This window comes from Vulpes lagopus, chromosome X, assembly GCF_018345385.1.
Source record: "Vulpes lagopus strain Blue_001 chromosome X, ASM1834538v1, whole genome shotgun sequence".
NCBI classification, from domain to species: domain Eukaryota; kingdom Metazoa; phylum Chordata; class Mammalia; order Carnivora; family Canidae; genus Vulpes; species Vulpes lagopus.
Window position 1 is genome coordinate 51624922 of NC_054848.1, and position 19514 is coordinate 51644435.

The 19514-nt window shown below is 37.3% G+C and overlaps 1 protein-coding gene across 1 annotated transcript in view; it reads left to right on the top strand.

The window, feature by feature from the left end:
• The window catches only part of AR (androgen receptor), a 194426-nt gene that overhangs the window by 127811 nt on the left and 47101 nt on the right, over nt 1-19514 (top strand). The gene's annotated exons all lie outside the window — the stretch shown is intronic.

Below are 19514 nucleotides of genomic sequence, written 5' to 3' on the forward strand. Positions count from 1 at the left end.
ATAAAAGAGTCTACTTTACTCATGCATCGTGGCAGAGCAAAACCGTGCTAGAAAAGAGAAAGCTAGCATGTGACCCAAGAGAAGTCACTGAAGCTCTTTGGAATTTTGCTTCTGCATCTGCAAAGACATTAATGGTTTTTGTCCTTTCTACTTCATGGGTATGTTGTGAGATGATGTGTGTGAAGGAATTTACTAATGTTAACATATCTTACAAGATTGCTATTGAGATCTTATGTAGGTAGACCTTTCTTTATTAGTGACTTGGAGTCTTTAAAGACCTTTGCATGCTTTTAAATTAAATCATTTGTGCTACAACTTACAGGGTACTCTTGATTTCCTTTTTGGACTCCTCTCTCAGAGACTAAGAATTACTGACAACAAAAGGCATGGTAGAATTTATATATTTTATATATTATATATTATTATATATTTAATGTACTACAACATTTACCTTTTGTAAGTGTGCCATTCTATGGTTTTTAGTATGTTCAAGAAGTCATGGTCAAGCATCAGTACTATCTAATTCCAGATAGTAGTGATACTTGCAATTACTTCAGTGATGCTAATTCCAGATTTTCATCATCTTGAAAAGATACTCTGTACCCATTAGCACCTACTCAAAATTTTCTCTTTTCTCAGACTTAGGCAACCACTAAAATACTTTCTGTCTGTGGATTTATCAATTCTGGACATTTTTTATGAGTGGAATCATACAGTATGTGGCTTCTTAATCTGGATCCTTTCATTTAGCGTAGTATTTTCAAGGTTAATCCATGTTTTAGTATGTATCAGTACTTCATTCAATTTTCTGGCCAAGTAATAATTGCTTGGTTTTATGGTAATTCCATGTTTAACTGGCAGAGTTCTTTTTTTTTTAAGACACTGCACTGTTGTACATTCCTATCAGCAGTGGATGAGGGCTCAGATTTCTCTACATATTTGCCAACACCTTTCTATCTGTTACTTTATTGTTACTATTATTATTATTATTTCCATCCTAGTTGATATGAAATGGTATTTCACTGGGGTTTTAATTAGCATTTTGCTAATGACTTATGATGTGCATTTTCTCATGTGATCGTCCAGCATCTGCATATCTTCTTTAGATGACTATTCATATTATTTATCCATGTTTTAATAGGATTATTCCTTTTTTATTATTGATTTTTGTGGAGTCTGATCTCATTCTTTCCCATATAGATATCCTGCTGTCCTAGCATCATTTGTTGTAAAGAATATCTTTCTCCATAGAGTTGTCTTATTATCTTTGTTGAAAAACTATTTTTTTTAAATTTTTTTATTTATTTATGATAGTCACAGAGAGAGAGAGAGAGAGAGAGAGAGAGAGGCAGAGACACAGGCAGAGAGAGAAGCAGGCTCCATGTACCGGGAGCCCGACGTGGGACTCGATCCCGGGTCCCCAGGATCGCGCCCTGGGCCAAAGGCAGGCGCCAAACCTCTGTGCCACCCAGGGATCCCTGTTGAAAAACTATTAATCATAAATGTGAACTTATATCTGGACTCCTAGTTGTAATCTACTGAACTCTATGTCTAACCTTTTGCACCTACCATACTATCTTGATTACTGTGGCTTTGTAGTAAGGTCTGAATTTGGGAAGAGTGAGTGCTCCAAATGTGTGCTTCATTTTCAAGATAGTTGTGTCTATTCTAGGACACTTGCATTTCCGTATACATTTTTGGATCACTTTTCAGTTTAAAGAAAAGTGCTAGCTGGGTTTCTTGACACATATGATATTGAATCTATAGATCAATGTGGGTAACACTATCATGTCAATAATAATTAAGTGTTTAAATTCATCAACACAAAATGACTTTCCATTTATTCAATTGAACTTTAATTTACTTCAGTTATGTTTTATAGTTTTCAATGTATAAGTCTTAACAATTCTTTTGTCAAATTTACCCCTAAATATTTTATTCTTTTTGATGTTTTTGTAGATGGAGGTTTTCTTCTTAATTTCATTTTGGATTATTAATTGCTACTCTATAGAAATACAGTAATATTTGGATAGTGACCTATTATACTGCATCATTGCTGAATTCATTTACTACCTCTAATAGTTATTTTGTGTATTTTTTAGAATTTTCTTCATACAAGATATCATCTGTGAAAAGAAGTGGTTTAACATCTCCCTTTTCAATCTATATGCCTTTATTTCTTTTTCTTGTCTAATTGTCCCAACTAAAACGTCTGCTACAAAGTTGAATTGTAGTGATGAATGAGATCAGACATTTTTCCTGGTCTTAGGGAGGAAATGAGGAAGCTTTGAGTCTTTCACCACCAGCTGTGGGCTTTTCATTGATACCTATTATCAGGTTGAGGAAGTTTCTATGTAGTCCTGGTATTTTTATCATGAAAACTTTTTGGATTTTGTCAAATGATTTTCCTGTGTCTATTCAGATCACCATGTTTTTGTATTTTATTCATTAAACTGTAATATTACATTGATTGATTTTTGTTTGTTGAACCAGCTTTTCATTCCTGGGATAAATCTCACTTGATTATGGGGTATAATCCTTTTTATACATTGCTGGATTTGGTTTGCAAGTATTTTGTTCAGATTGTATCTTCATATTCATGAGATATAGTGGTCTTTAGTTTTCTTTTTGCACTGTCTTGTCTTGTTTTGTTATCGGGGTAATAATAGTTTCATAAAATGAACTGGAAAGCATTCCCTTATCTTTTTCTTTTTTGGAAGTGTTTGTAAACAATAAGTATTAGTTCTTCTTTAAACATTTGGTAAAACTATCTGGTAAAACCATGTGTTCCTCAGCTTTTCTTTGTGGGAAATAATAATTAGTAGTAGTAGTAATTATTACTACTATGGCTAGTTCAATATCTTTACTTGTTTCTTTTTTAAGATTTTATTTATTTATTCATTAGAGAGAGAGAGAGAGAGAGAGAGAGAGAGGCAGAGACACAGGCAGAGGGAGAAGCAGGCTCCATGCAGAGAGCCTGATGTGGGACTCGATCCCAGGTCTCCAGGATCATGTCCTGGGCTGAAGGCGGCACTAAACCGCTGAGCCACCCAGGCTGCCCCATATCTTTACTTGTTACAGTTATATTCAGACTTTCTTTTTACATCTGAGTCAGTTTTGGTGGTTTCTATCTTTCCAGTAATTTCTTCATTTCATCAGTGTTGGAATACAATTGTTTGTAGTATTTCCTGATAATCTTTATTTCAGTAAGATTTATTTCAGTTAAGATGATTTAATAAATTGTCTTTATTTCAGTAGTATTGTCTTTTCTTTCATTACTGATTTTCATAATTTGAGTTCTCTTTCTTTTTCATATTGGTTAATTTATTAAAGGGTTTATCCATTTGTTGATCTTTCCAACAGACCAAGATTTGGTTTTGTTAATTTTCTTTTTTGTTTTACATTCTCTATTTTTTTTTAAATTAATTTATTCTTTTAGTAATCTCTACACCCAGTGTGGGGCTCAGACTCATTACCCCAAGGTCAAGAGTTGTATGTTCCTGCAACTGAGCCAGCCAGGCACCCCTACTTCATTTATTTATGTTCTAATCTTTTTTAAAGAAAGATTTTATTTTTTTATTTGAGAGAGAAAGCACAAGCCAGGGGTCGGGGGGCATAGGGAGGAGTAAACACCCCACTGAACAGGGAGTCCTTTTTGGACTGAGCTGAAGGTAGATGCTTAACCAACTGAGCCACATTGGTGCCCCTTCTGTCCTATATTTATCACTTTTTCCTCCTGCTTTCTTTTAGTTTGTTCTCCCTTTTCTAGCATCTTAAGATAAGTGAGACTGTTTATTTGAGATTTTCTTTTCATGTAGGCATTTACAGCTATAAATTTCCCTCTAACCATTGCTTTCATTGAATTTCATAAATTTTGGCATGTTGTCTTTTCATTTCAATTCATTTTATATTTTCTTACTTTCCTTATGTTTTCTTCTTTGACTCATTGCTTATATGGCATTGTTTTATTTTTATATATTTATGAATTTCTGAAACTCTCTTTTGTTATTGGTTTATAATTTTATTTTATTTTGATCAGAGAACATTCTTGGTATGACTTCAATCAGTTTAAATTTATTGAGACTTATTTTATGGCCTTGAATGTGGTCTTTCCTGGAGGATGTTTCATGTATACTTGAAAAGAATATGTATTGTGGTGTTTTGGAGTGGAGTGCTATATAGATGCCTATTAGGTCTAATTTGTTTAGGTTGTTCATGACTTTTCTTTTCTTATCTTCTTCTTATTTATTCTATGCTTTATTGAAAGTGCGGTATTTAAGTCTCCAACTTTTATTGTTGAATCATCTATTTTTCCATTTAATTTTGCCAGTTTTTACTTTATGTTGGTGGGAGGATTCTGTTATTAGATGCATATGCTTACAATTATATGTCTTCCTAGTGGATTCAACATGTTACCATTATAATATGTCCATTCTTGTCTCTAGTCACATTTTTTTGTCTCAATGTCTATTTTGCCTGATACTAGTATAGCCACTCCAACTCTCTTTTGGTTACTGTTTACATGAAATATTTTTTTAGTCCCTTTGTTTTCAATCTGTTTTTGCCTCTGAATTTATTTTTTAAAGATTTTTTTTATTTATGAGAGAGAGAGAGAGAGAGAGAGAGAGAGAGAGAACATGAGCAGGGGAAGGAGCAAAGGAGAGAGAGAGACAAGAAGAAAAGCAGACTTCATGCTGAGCATGGAGCTCCACACAGGGCACAATCTCATGACCCTGAGATCAAGATGAGCCAAAATCAAGAGTTGAACATTCAACCAACTGAGCCACCCAGGTGCCCCTATTTCTGTCTCAAGATTTAAAGTGTTTCCTTTAAACAGCATAGTTACATCTTGTTTCTTCCATCCATTCTGCAAATATCTGTTTTTGTTTTTGTTTTTAATTTATTTATTCATGATAGTCACACAGAGAGAGAGACAGAGAGGCAGAGAGGCAGAGACACAGGCAGAGGGAGAAGCAGGCTCCATGCACCGGGAGCCGGATGTGGGATTCGATCCCGAGTCTCCAGGATCGCACCCTGGGCCAAAGGCAGGCGCCAAACCGCTGTGCCACCCAGAGATCCCCCAAATATCTGGTTTTTAATGGCAATATTTACTCCAATTACATTTAACATAATTAACTTATAAGGTAGAATTTACACCTGCCAAATGTCATGGTTTATTGTTGCTGGTATTTGTTGTTGCTTCTGTTTTTGCTTGTTTAGTGACATTTTAGAACTCATTCTAGATGCCTGGGAATATTCTGAAGCTTTTCAAAGCCTCCTGTGAACATCTCATTTCTCCACTTTTTTTTAAAAAAAAGGTTTTATTTATTTGTGTGTTTATTTTTAAGTGCAGCCCAACATGGGGCTTGAGCTCAGGACCCTGAGATTAAGACATGAGCTGAGATCATGAGTCAGATACTTAACAGACTGGGCCACTTTGTGGCCCCTTAAGGTTTTGTTTTTAATCTCTGCACCCAACGTGGGGCTTGACTCCACAACCTCAACATCAAGAGTTGCACACTCCACCAGCTGAACCTGCCAGGAATCCCATCATTTCCCCACTTTTTTTAAAGCTTTTTAGTTAGCTCATTGGTTGCCACGGTTGTTATCTACCAACCTAGCCAGGCTGATGTCCAACATTTGCCTCTGTTTATTTTCTAGAAATCACCCCCAAGGAAAAAGCTGTTTATACTGATCAGGCTGTAAGTCATGTTAAATAAACAGTCTTGAGAGTAATGTTTCAGGGAACCCCCAGACAGGTCAAATGGTAGCAGTTCTTTAAGAGTCTTTGTAGGTGTCCCAACACCATTTTGTCTCCTCTGGTGGTTACCAGGCTGGTTTTTCACCATGAGTGGTTTTCACTATTACTGCAGGCTATTTTTCATGGTTACTATGGGACTGGGGAAGGAGTGATAGGGAATAAGGGTAAATTTAAACATTGCAAAGTTTTGAATAAATGCTTCCTAGCTACAAGTGTTTGGTTAATTTCTAGAGTTCTTAAAATGTTTATTCTGACCTCTTTTTTTTGCCAGTTTTATAATTTCCTTTATGAAGTAGAGAATTTTAGGCATTCCTCCTTCCATCATTTTCTCTGACATTACCCCAGTCTAAGATGTTTTGATTCAGAACTTCCCAACCTTCAAAAAAGTGCACATCTAAAGTGTCCAGGAAAAATGATCCTGAAAGTTAATTGAATTTTCAGGATCCTTTAGTTACTCCTTTTTTTAAAAGATTTTATTTATTCATTCATGAGAGACACACACACAGAGAGGTAGTGACATAGGCAGAGGGAGAAGCAGGCTCCATGCGGGGAGCCCAATGTGGGACTCGATCCCAGGACTCTAGGTTCACACACTGAGCCAAAGGCAGACGCTCAACCACTGAGCCACCCAGGCATCCCCTTTTAGTCATTCCTAAGGTCACTTACCCCAGTGTTGTTGTTGTTTCTGATAAGCAAGAGGAAAAATGTTGTTTTCACATGTGACTCATATAAAACTGTAGGCCAGGCCATGTTTCCCCCTCTACTCAAAGTCCTCTAGCCTCTCTCCATCTCATTCAGAATTAAAGTCATTGACTTAAAAGTTATTGGCCTGTAAGTTCATATATGATCTATACTGCTATTACCTCTAAGACCTCATATTCCACCACATTTCCTCCTGCTATAGCTACACGGGCTTCTTTGCCAGTCTCCAAACGTGATAGGCTTTCTCCCACGTCAGGGCCTTTACATCAGCTATTCCCTCTGTCTTGAATGCTCTTCCCTGAGATAAGGGTAGGTTACTCACTCACGCTTCAAGTTTTTTTTTCCCAAATGTCAGCTCAATGAAGCCTGCTTCCACCACTCAATTTAAAATCAGTCTGTCCCAGCATTCTTCATCCCCTTTACCATGCTTTTTGTCCACAGCACTTGTTGCTTTTTCTAACATACTGCTTAATTTTTTAATTGATTGAATCTATTGTTTACTGTCTACTTCCCTCCTGCACTTCCTCACACACATTAAAATGAATATTAGTCAAGGTAATGATTTTTTTATTATTTTTTCACTTACATATTCTAAGCATCCAAGGAATATATATGTAATAAATATGTATTAAATTAATTAATTTCTTAATTCTGCTCAGATTTTTCTTAATATTTTATCTGTTTTTATGGAATAGAAGCCAGTGCCTAGTATAGATTCTGGCACTTAATAGGCCTTTAATAATTTTTTGCTGAATGACATAATGAATATTATCCCATTACCAACCCTTGTTTATGCAGTATATCAGGTAAATGAAATGTTCCACCTAAGTGAACTTTCCAGATAACTGATCTGCAAGTCTAAGTTTTACTATTTTTTTATATATCTCTTAATAGAAAAAGTAGTTTGCATGCCTTCCAAAACATAGCACAGTGACTATAATTTAACATTTTTTTGTTGCCATTTGGAAAACTATGAAGAAAAGTGCCAGAGTTGGGATCCCTGGGTGGCGCAGCGGTTTGGCGCCTGCCTTTGGCCCGGGGCGCGATCCTGGAGACCCGGGATCGAATCCCACGTCGGGCTCCCGGTGCATGGAGCCTGCTTCTCCCTCTGCCTATGTCTCTGCTTCTCTCTCTCTCACTGTGTGCCTATCATAAATAAATAAAATTTAAAAAAAAATTAAAAAAAAAGAAAAGTGCCAGAGTAAGAGTTAAAATACTCGATTGTGGCAATGATTTCATTTCTTAACTGCATAAGCTTGGACAATTCTGTTAGCATTCTGAACCTCAGTTTTATCATTTGTAAAATGATAATAACTGCCTTGAATCACTCATGTATTGTTGTGAGGTTCAGAGAAGACAGTGTATGGGAACACTATCTATAAATTGTAAAACTGCCTACAAATGCAAGATCGAGGTTATATAAATGTTTATGATTTGGGATGATGCTGGATATATATGAGCTGATTCCTCCTGGTGGGTGTTTAGGGAACAAAGAAGGGGTACCTTCAATGTGAGAATGGCTAAGCCTGAATAATGTTGGCGTTGCCTGTCATTTGTTGAAGACAATTTTATATTCCTCATGTTCCGAAGTGAATCTCTTTCAAAACTGGAATTTTGCAAGTCTTGTGGTCCTGGATTACTAATAATTATTGATGTTTTACATGTTTTAGATCCAAGGATGATTCTTGTGTTTTTAGGAAAATTTATTTTGCCCCTTAGTGCTAGAAATGTGCTCCAAAGTGCATAGACACTCAAATACCTAGGGACCCTTGGGACAGTGAAAAAAAGAACAGATGAAGTTAGACCTGTTTGTCAGCTGATGTTCCTCCAGTTGGCCTGGGTGTTTTTTTGGTTTTGTTTTGTTTTTCATTAAGGAAAGCCTGGCAACATGTACTTTTGAGTTTTCCTGACTTTCCTAATCACAAATGGAAAGGAGTAATTTATTCACTTCTTTGGATTCTACATTATAGAGGAATTGTAAGATTAATGATTGATTTCTCATTTTGTCAGTAACCGTTATTTCTGTTCATAATTCAGTGGTTTAAACATTTTTGGTGAGCATTCCTTTGGGGAATTCAAATGTATAACAGGACAATACGTTATCTTTATGGCAAATGGATGGTATGGGTGGGCCTTTCTCAGTGGATGCAGTTTCCCTGCCTCATTCTCTGATGGTTGGAAGGTAAAGCCTAGGAGCACTTTAACTAAGCAGCCAACATGCCAACAGTTAGTTCATTCTACCACCCCACTAGCCTCCAGATGTCATTTTCCTAGCCATGCCTATTGGTCAGTTACAGCAGTTACAGTAACTGTTCTTTCAGATATTAATCACTGAAGAGCAGACCAAAACAGAGGCTGGGGGTATGAACAGTCAAACCTGTTTGGCTGTCTTAAGGTAGTTGTAAAAAGAAAAACCTTTGTTTTTGGTACAAAGGGAGAGAAAAATAGATGGAGTCAATGTGTTTGTGATATTTTAGATGTTGATGGCCAAGAAATCATCAGTTTTACAGCTGGTTAAATTAATCAATTGTGGCTCTTTCCAACTTCTCTGCCTTTTCAAATATGTCATTCCTCTGCCTGACATGCTCTACCTGCCATCTTTGGAATTGGACTTAACATTTGTAGGCTGTCAGCATTTCTCTTGCTACACAAATTATTATCATACTATTATTTTTTCTCCTGATGATATTATCTTTTGTTCACTTCATTGTATGTCTTCTCCTGGGTCCTATTTTTAATGCTTGCTTGCTTGCTTGATTGATTGATTGATTGATTGATTCATCCATCCATCCATCCATCCATTTATTTATTTATTTTAGAGAGAGAGTAAGTGCATGGAGAGGGGCAGAGGGAGAGGGAGAGAGAATCTCAAGTAAACACCTTGTTGAGCATAGAGACCAAGCAGGACTCAATCTCATGACCCTGAGATCATGACCTGAGCTAGATCAAGAGTCATACTTAACCAACTGAGCCATCCAGGCGTCCCTCCTGGGTCTTATTTGTAAAATCCTACTTATTTATTCCACTCTGTTTCTCTTTTTCTTTCAATATTTATAGACTTCCACGAGGTCCAGACCTTGTGTTAGTTGTCTTGCACACATTATTTCATCTAAATGTCATAGCAGACCTATGAGTTATTACTTCCATTTTACAGTAAGCTAAATTGAGATCCAGAGAAGCCTAGTGACTTGCTCCAGGCTCCAGCTAGTAAGAGGCAGTGCAAGGACCTGAGTGCAGTCTGTGGAACTATACTGCCCCATTTTTCCCCTACTGTACTACACGGGCTCCTTTCTTTGTAGTTTCCACTAACTCCTCTATGAGTGCCCCATCTCAAACCTTCAGTGCCTTCGTGGGGCTTCCCTATAGTCAGAAAGAAATTTTGTCTTCTTAGTACTATGAGTCCATCACAGCATGGCTCCCCTAAGGGGAAGGCACTCACAAACAGTCCTGGGGAGAGACTTGGATGGAGAAGGTGGCCGTGAAGTAATTGGGATGCAGGCTTATGTCTCCCCTCCTCCAATCAGTAATGCATCAGCCCTCAGTAGGCATGGCAGTGATACCACAGGCAACCTTGACCCTCAGTGAGGCAGCACATAGGGGAAGCACTCAAAGCTTCTCCAGGTTAAAAGCTGTCATACAGTTCAGTTAGTCCATAATGCAGTCCAGGTTTGGATTTTTCTTTCTATATACCTTTTCCTTTCCTTTTACTTTTTGTATTATTTTCCTTTCATCTTTTCTCCTCCTCATCACCTCCTTCCTTACTCCTTCCCACCCCCACCCCTCCCTCCTCCCTCTCCTCTCCTCCTTCTTCTCCTATTCTCTTGCTCTCATTTTTAATCTTGTCAAGAAGCATGTAAATATTTTGGCACCTACCACGATAAGCATCTTGATATGTAGCTTTTGAATTTTCAGGACATCAAATCAGAATAGCACCCAGAAGGAAAGCACAGTGCAGATGTGTGAGCTATAGATTATCATATTTCAGTTTTCAAATTTGATCTTGGATGACCCCTTTTTTAAAAACTATATAGGAAAGAAAATATAAATATTGTGATTAAAACTCTTTATTGTGGAACACTTGATAAAGAAAGACCATTAAGCACAGTCCTTGAATGCTATGCAATAAAGATTTCCGCAGTAACTTCAGCCTTAAACATTTCTTCCTGTGTTCCACTTTATTGCGTGAGAATGCCCACCATTCAAACAGCTCTTGTTTACTGAGTACCTAAAATTTGCCAGATGTTTCATATACATTATTTTGAACTGTCATTGCTCTGCAAAAATGGATAATATGATCCCCATTTTACAAAGGAGGAAGCAGATAAAGAGAGAATATGCTATTTACCCAAGATTATGCTATTTGCTCTAACTACTAAATGACATTGTTGGGATTCATAATCCAGTCATTCTGACTCCTAAGTCCATGATCCTGCCACAACACCATACTTCTTTGCCACTTAACAAGTAGCCAAGAACATGTAACAGAAGAAGCTTCACAGTCTATGCCTAATGGTCTCTGAATGTCTGAGCTGAATATTAATTTATTGAAAGTATTGAATTCTGATAATCCTCCCCCATCATTTTATATATGAAGAAACTGAAGCTCAAAAGAAAGTAGTGACTTGCCTAACACATCACAGTGAGTCACTTAAATTAAGACATGACCTACCTTTTTGCCCCATTCTAGAATTCCTTTATATTCTTTTGTATTATTGCTGCTTCATGTGTATTCATTTTATGTATTTATTTCATGTTTCTAAAAGGCAGGAGCTGTGATTTCTGTTTCTCTTCTACAGATTCAGCACAGGGCTGAACAACTGAATTTTCAATGGGCATTTGTTAACTGACCAATTTTGTTGTTTTTAATGACAGATGTACTTTCTCTGACCTTATTAGAAGTGCAGCTTCCCTAATTACAGTGTGAGTGTCATGACAGGCAACACACCTGTTGTGAATGGTAACACTAAAACTGGGAAATATAATGTGCTGGGAACTCTTTTTGGTTTTCTGTCTGAAGTATTATGGAATATGATTCCCTTTTGCAGTTAGGGATATTGAAGCCCGAATAGGAGAAATGATTTGTCTCAAGGTCATAGGGAAATTCATAACAGAGCTGTGCTGATTTTAAATGTATATTTGGAATGGGAAATACATGTACATGATACAAAATTTTAAAATCAGAAAAGGTTAAAGAGTGACAGATAATTCTGAACCCCCATCCTTCAGACATGCAGTTCTCTTTCTTTTTTTTTTTATTGGAGTTCAATTTGTCAACATATAGCATAACACCCAGTGCTCATCCCGTGTACCCCCCTCAGTGCCCATCACCCAGTCACCTCAACCCCCTGTCCACCTCCCTTTCCACTACCCCTTGTTCATTTCCCAGAGTTAAGTGTCTCTCATGTTCTGTTTCCCTCACTGATATTTTCAGTCATTTTCTCTCCTTTCCCCTTTATCCCTTTTCACTATTTTTTTATATTCCCCAAATGAATGAGACCATATAATGTTTGTCCTTCTCTGATTGTCTTACTTCACTCAGCATAATACCCTCCAGGTCCATCCACCTTGAAGCAAATGGTGGGTATCTGTCGTTTCTAATGGCTGAGTAATATTCCATTGTATACATAGACCACAGCTTCTTTATCCATTCATCTTTCGATGGACACCGAGGCTCCTTCCAGAGTTTGGCTATTGTGGATGCAGTTCTCTTTCTGAGGGATAACCGCTATTCATTAGTTTCTTGTGTACCCTTGTAGACATAGTATGTGTACTTATAAACATATAAATATCGATGTTAAGTGTATCAATATATCAGTCAGTATGTCAGTATTCCTCACAGAACTAGTGCTCTCTATTGTTTTGCATCTTTGTTTTTTTTTTTTCACTTTATAATGTATCTTGGAGATTGCTCCACATCAGTATATATATTTAATTGCTTTACTTTTTAATGGCTGTATTGTATGACTATATTGATGGGTATTTATGTTGTTTCCAGTCTTCTGCTATTGTAAACAATATTGTAGTGAATGTTCCTGTATAAATGATATCTCACACGTGTAAACATGCGCTGGGTCAAAGCATGTGTATATTTTAATTTTGAAGGCTTTTGCCAAATTTTCCTCCACAAATGTTGTAAGATGACCATTTTGCAAAATTCTGATCTGATAAAATTTATAAATGAAATAGTTACTGTTCATCTTCCAAAAAAGTTATTCTATTGACCTTAAGTTGTTCAATACAGAGTTTTTTTTAAGAATGTTCAATCTTTACATTTAAATGCAAATTCCATTTAAAGAAATGTTATTTATAGACATCTATTGGGTAAAGCCTGTGAAGCTGGCAAAATTTCTCTGAAATGCAAATGAATCTATACAAGCTGTGGTTGCAGTTATATTACCAAACCCCAGAGGTGTGCTCAGGTAAAAGTATCAGCAAAAGCACAAGGGGTTCAGACCCAACTAGAACAAAGTGAAACTACCACTAGGGCAGAACCAGTTGTGTGTCAGTTAACTGGATTTTTGCCTGGAAGGGGTAAAGGTCAGTGGGGAGCCTTGATTTTGTAGTGGTTGCTAATTTCCATGCTGTAGATACTCCTCTATCAGGGCTGATATAAAGCCACCAATATTATAGTACTGAATGTGAAATTGGGAAGAGATGTTCAGAATCGGTTTTTATGAGTCATGATAAGCCAACTCCAGCACAACACTGGACAGAGCTCAAGGGAAGACAGCTTAAGAACATAAAACTTGGGTCTGACCAAATGTCAAATGACCTTGACAGAAGTGAGCTGGCTCTTCCTTGTGGTGTGTTTTCCTTGGTGAGTTTGGAGCCTGTACTTCTCCCAGATGATCTTTCCAAATCCCATCTGAAGATCATCATCTGTTTGGTGCTCCCCAAAGTACTTATCTGAGTAGCCTGAACCTCTTAGTAGTCTCCAGTGGAACAAAAACAGCAAGGGGCTTTGTAAACTGTCAAATATTATTCCAGTGTCAAGCATTTGTCCTGTTGTTAATCTGGCATTAGCTATAAAAATCCATAAGCCATATTTTAGCTATTGTGGACATTGCTTTTATATATATTACATAAATATATATTATATATAATCATACATATATATTCCATTATATACTTAATTCTGTATATAATGGAATATTACTCAGCCATCAAAAAGAATGAAATCTTGCTGTTTGCAATGACGTGGATAGAACTAACAGGGTATGAATGCTAAGCAAAATAAGTCAGAGAAAGAATAAATGCCATATGATTTCACTCCTATATGGAATTTAAGAAACAATACAGATGAACATGGAGGAAGGTAAAGGAGGGAAAAAGAAGACAAAATCAGAGAAGGAGACAAACCATAAGAGACTTCTTTAAAAAGATTTTATTCGTGAGACACACACCAAGAGAGAGGCAGAGACATAGGCAGAGGGAGAATCAGGCTTCCCACAGGGAGCCCGATGCAGGACTCAATCCCAGAACACTGGGATCATGCCCTGAGCTGATAGCAGACGCTCAATCACTGAGCCACCCAGGTGCCTCAAGAGACTCTTAACTATAGTAGACAAACTGAAGTTTACTGGAGGGGAGGTGGGTGGGGGGATGGGGCAGCTTGGGTAATGGTCATTAAAAAGGGCACTTGATGTAATGAGCACTGGATATTATATGCAACTGATGAATCCCTAAACTCTACCTCTGAAACTAATAATACACTATATGTTAATTAATTAATTTAAAATGTAAAAATAAAAGAATAACATTGGACCTTTACCTTAAAAAAATGCATAAGGTATTAACTCACTTGCAGGGTCCAACATCAGCAGTTCCCTCCCCTAGCTGCACGTTACAAGCAGTGGGGGGACATCTTAAAAAATCATAGTGCCCACCCTTCCCCCCAGTCTATTGAATTAGAACCACTGGGAGTGAAACCAGGCATCAATACTCTGTAAAATCTCTGCAGGTATTTCTGACTTGTAGCCAAGGCTGAGAATTACTACCCTGTGCAACTTGGTTTTGCCACCCATCAACTACCACATCCCTTCCCTTATCATATGCCAGCTGCACTGACCACCTTGCTATTCCAAGAACACACCAAATTCATTTATGACAGTAAGGCTTTGCGTTTGCTGCTCCTTCTTCTGAGACTGTTCCTCCTCTGGCTCTTTGCAAGTCTGGCTCCTTAATTATTCAGCTGTCAGCTCAAATGCCACATCCTCATTGAATCTTTCCCGACTCTACCTCAATTAATTTTTCCATTCTATCACAGTACCTGTTTTATTTCCTTCATTGCATGTATCACCATTGGAAAATATTTGATTTACTATTTACCATTTATTCAATATTTGTCTGTTTTCACCAAAATATCACTTACCGTGCAGGCAAGGCCTTTGACTGTATTATGCATTGTTGTTTCCCTGGTTGCCTAGGATAGTGCCTAGAACATAGTAAGTGTACACTCAAAAATTATTTAACCATCAGAGGATAGTTATTAAACACCTTCTATGGATGAACTCACTGGATAGATTCAAATACTTCCTTATGTGAAAATATAAACTGTATAGCATGGCATTGAGGGCTATTCGTGATCTAGCCACCATCTAACTTGTCAGCTTTTCCTTTTTCTGCTTCTGGTCTTCTTGAAGCAGGAGGCCCATGTTAGTGGCAGTAGTTAGGGAAGATGGCTTGGAACTGAACACTAAAAGGTTCATTTTAGCAGAGGAGAGTGTGTGTGTGTGTTCAGAGCATGGAGAAGCTGGAATGTTTGTGACCATGGCAGGAGCCAGTGAAGAGAGCAGCGTGATCAAAAGATGGCTGCTGATGGAGGGAAATAGAAGACAAGTTCAGTAACATGACCTATAACTCTTCTAATGTATCTAACATTCTTCCTTTTACAGATCACTTGAAAGTGTATTCTGTACCATTTGTTTTGTATAACTTTATGAAGTAGACAATGCCATTATGTTTATTCTCTTTTCTTAAGATTTTATTTATGAGAGAGAGAGAGAGAGAGAGAGAGAGAGAGAGAGAGAGGCGAGACATAGGCAGAGGGAGAAGCAGGCTCTCTGCAGGGAGCCCAATGTGAGACTCGATCCAGAACTCCAGGATCACATCCTGAGCCGAAGGCAGATGCTTAACCGCTAAGCCACCCAGGCATCCCCATTCTCATTTTTTAGATGAGAATACAAAGCTCGGACTTGTTGGGGGCAGTTGGAGCCAGGATTTGACACCTGCTCTTCTTCTGTTTTTTAAGATCCTTTGTTGTTGTTGTTTTTTTTTTTTTTTTTTTGAGAGAGAGAGAGAGAGGGCAAGCATAGGAGGAGGAGCAGAAGGAGAGGGACAAGAAGACTTTGTGCCAAGCACAGAGCCCCAAACAGGGCTTGAGACCATGACATGAGCCGATACCAAGAGTTGGAGGCTCAGCCAACTGAGCCAGGCAGATGCCCTGACTCCTACTCTTCTGATTGTCAGTCCACAGGTCTTTACACTTCCATTTTAGGGAGTTAGGGACAGATTATGCAAAGGAGAGCAATCTGGGCAAAGGAGATAAATCTGGGCCTGATTCCTGTTCCCCATCACTAGAGTTAACCATTAGTTCAAAAAAAATGAGAAGTTTTATTATTTATAAACATTCCTAAGAAACCTCCCTATAAAGCGTTGGCTGAGAGTCCATCCATGGTACTGGGTTAACTGATACCGTGTTTCTGAGTGGGTAGGGCAGGTGGGAAGATGGTCACATCCATGGAATCAAAGGGACTCTGCTACCTTTCAAGTCCTTTTCACAGAAGAATTTCTATTTGGCAGGTCCAGACTGTGTGCCTGGTGTTGTCCAGCCAGTTCCACAGGCCCAAAAGCAGTATCTTGGGGGAAAAATTTACAAGGCATCAACAATGCTTGAAATTGCTTTTCAAAGAAGAGAAGTCCTTGGATGATTAGGCCAGAGGTTCTAGGCTGTCCTGGCTCCAGAAAAAGTTATATCTATAGGATGCATGACCCTAAACAGGCCTTGGGCTTATTCCAGTCTATGTAGGTCACTCGGGAGAAAGCACTTAGCTCCTTTTTTCTATAGAGTAGTGTTGTTTTTCAGGGGAAGCCCTTAAAGTCAAGAGTTGAGATTAAAAAAACAAGATAAGAATGCAGACTGACTCCAGTCTTCCTTGAATCATGCTGAAGAGAACTCTGAGACATGCATCATAAATTCCACTATGAGTAGAAGACTTCTGAACCCACCCTTCCTTAGGTTGCTACTATTTTCTTAGTGCCTACAACATTCCCTTCCAAACTAAGGGAACCAAGGTCAAGAGAGAAGTAGAGATAATGCACCAAGTTACATAGTGATTCAGTGTAACAGAAAGGCTAGTCCTCAGTTCTTCCTCTTTCCTCCTCTTTTTTTACTATTCTGCCCTGCCTCTGTCTTTGAAGCATAGTGTCAGGATCCATCTGAGAAGAGATAATGCATTGACAAGGGCAAACATCAACATCACAAGTCATACAGACCTGGTTTCTGATCCTGCTTCTGCCACTTACTAGGTGGTGACTGTAGGTGAGTCACTCAGCATCTCTGAGACTTACTTTCCTCAATTCTAAAATAGGAATAGTAGCTACAAGAAAGAGAGTTTTGATGAGAATTAAATGAAGTGGCATCTTTGAAGGTACCTTGAATAGTACCCAACCAAAGCACAGTGGGATTCCCCCCTTCTTTCCATTACTCTCCCCAGGAAGTCAAGTGTTACTCATTCTTCACACTTTGAAGAGGTAGTATGGGTAGATGTAGAACATTCAGGTCACATAAGTGAGGACAGAGACAAATAAGATATTTTCTCAGTTATAGTGGTTAAATAGAAAGTATATGTACCCTAGATTGAAACTGAGCTATGTTCTTTGGTATCAGTAAGCACTTTGTATCTCGGGTTTCCTCATATATAAATTGAGGATAATAGTTTGTACCCTCCCTCCTTTGAGGAAAGGCTCAACAAGATAATGAATATGAAAATTATTTTGAAATAATAAAGCAAATGTGCAGAGAATATAGCTTGAGTTTTAATCTCATCACTGTCATTGACTGATTACTTAATCTTGGTCTTGTCCATTCTGCTTTCTGAATCTTGGTTTCCCCATCTGCAAAATGAGAATGTTGGACTAGATGATCTCTGCAGAGGTCCTTGTCTCTTCTGACATTCAAGGAGTTCATTATTTAAATAATAATAGATAAGATCTGTATAATGCTTTATGCTTTTTATGCTATTTTCACATGTATTATCTCATATGAGAATAGCATTAAACTGTTGGACTAGGAATACGAAAGCCTGGATTCTTGTCCCTATTGTGACATTGACTCATGCTATAGACTTAAGCAAGGTTTCCCCCTCCTCCTTCTCTGAGTCTCAGTTTCTTAATCCATAAAATAGGAGACTTGGGGGATGGGTTAACTTTTTCTCAAAGTTCTGGGGACTCCTACAGAGTTTCTCTAAGGTATACCACAATGCTAAGGCTGCAGAGGAGAGAAAAGGAGAGGTGTGTGTAGCAGGATGAGTTCTAAGTTTTTCCTATGCCTTCTTCAGGCAGATGAAGTTTAATTTTATCTGTTTTCTATGTAGAGTGCCTTTATGTAATATTTCACTTGTAAAAAGGTTTTATTGCAATAGAAAAAAAAAAAACGTGGGACGCCTGGGTGTCTCAGTGGTTGAGCATCTGCCTTCAGCTCAGGGCATGATCCCAGGGTCTGGGATCGAGTCCCACATCAGGCTCCTTGCAGGGACCCTGCTTCTCCCTCTGTCTATGCCTCTGCCTCTCTCTCTCTCTCTCTCTCTCTCTTATAAATAAATAAATAAATAAATAAATAAATAAATAAATAAATAAAATTTTAAAAAACTTGAATAGATGTGCTTTGAAGCCTTAGGTATTAAAGGTGGGATTCAATAAAATAGCTTGTTTGGTAACTTAATTTCTGTTTTTGTTTTTACAAAACAGAATATTGTTAACACCTTTAAAAGTTAAAAAAAAAGTAACTGCACAGCATTCTACTTCATAAATATGGAATAATTTAGTCATCCCCTTAATGTTGGACATTTGAATTTTTCCAATAGTCCCTATTTACATAATGCTATATTGAACTTCTATTTTGTACTTTTCTTATAAAAAGATTCCAAGAAATGGGATTACTGTTTAAAGGTTATGTGTATTTAACCTTTTTTTTTGGATATGTTTCAAAATCACTCTTAAAAGTTTATACTCCCACCAGTAGTATTTCTGTGCCAATATTTGTTATTTATTCTTTACCAATCTGACTTATGAAAGTGATATCTTATTTAATTTGCATTCCTGTGGTTTCTAGCGAAGTTGAAATCAATTTTCATATTTTATTGATCATTTATATTTCTTCTTTTATTTTTCATGTCTGCTGTCCATTTTCTATTGCACTGTTCATCTTTATATATCCGAGGAAATTGACCACTGTTTTTGCATATCTGATGCCAATATGTTTTCCTTAGTTTGTGGTTGTCTTTAAGTTTTATAAGAAAGTTTAAATGTTTTCGAGTCAAGTCTATTAAAATGTTCATTTATGTTTCATTATTGCTGTCCTTTAAAAAGCCTTTTTTTACCTTTAAAAGTTAAAAAATACCTATATTTTCTAATAGTACTTTAATGATTTCCTTTTGTTTTTGTTTTCATTGACATACTTAATCTACATGGAGTTATTTTGGTTTCAACTAGTAATTTAAGTTTATTCTCTTTCCAAAATGGTTAGCCAGTTGTTCTGACACCATTTAGTGAATAAGTCATCTTTTCTTCACTGATTCGAATAACATATATATGGAGTCTGTTTCTGTCTTTTCTGGTCACTTCCACTGATCAATCTATACTGGAGCCATTATCAAGCTGCTGTAATTATTATGGCATTATAATACTTCAAATGTTCGATAGGAAAAGTCTTACGACTCTTCTTTATCAAAAGTGTCTTGGCAATACTGCACATATTACTTCTTCAGGTAAACTTTGAGACTATTTTGTCGAGATTTTGTTTTACTTGTTTTTAATTTGTATATTTCATTGA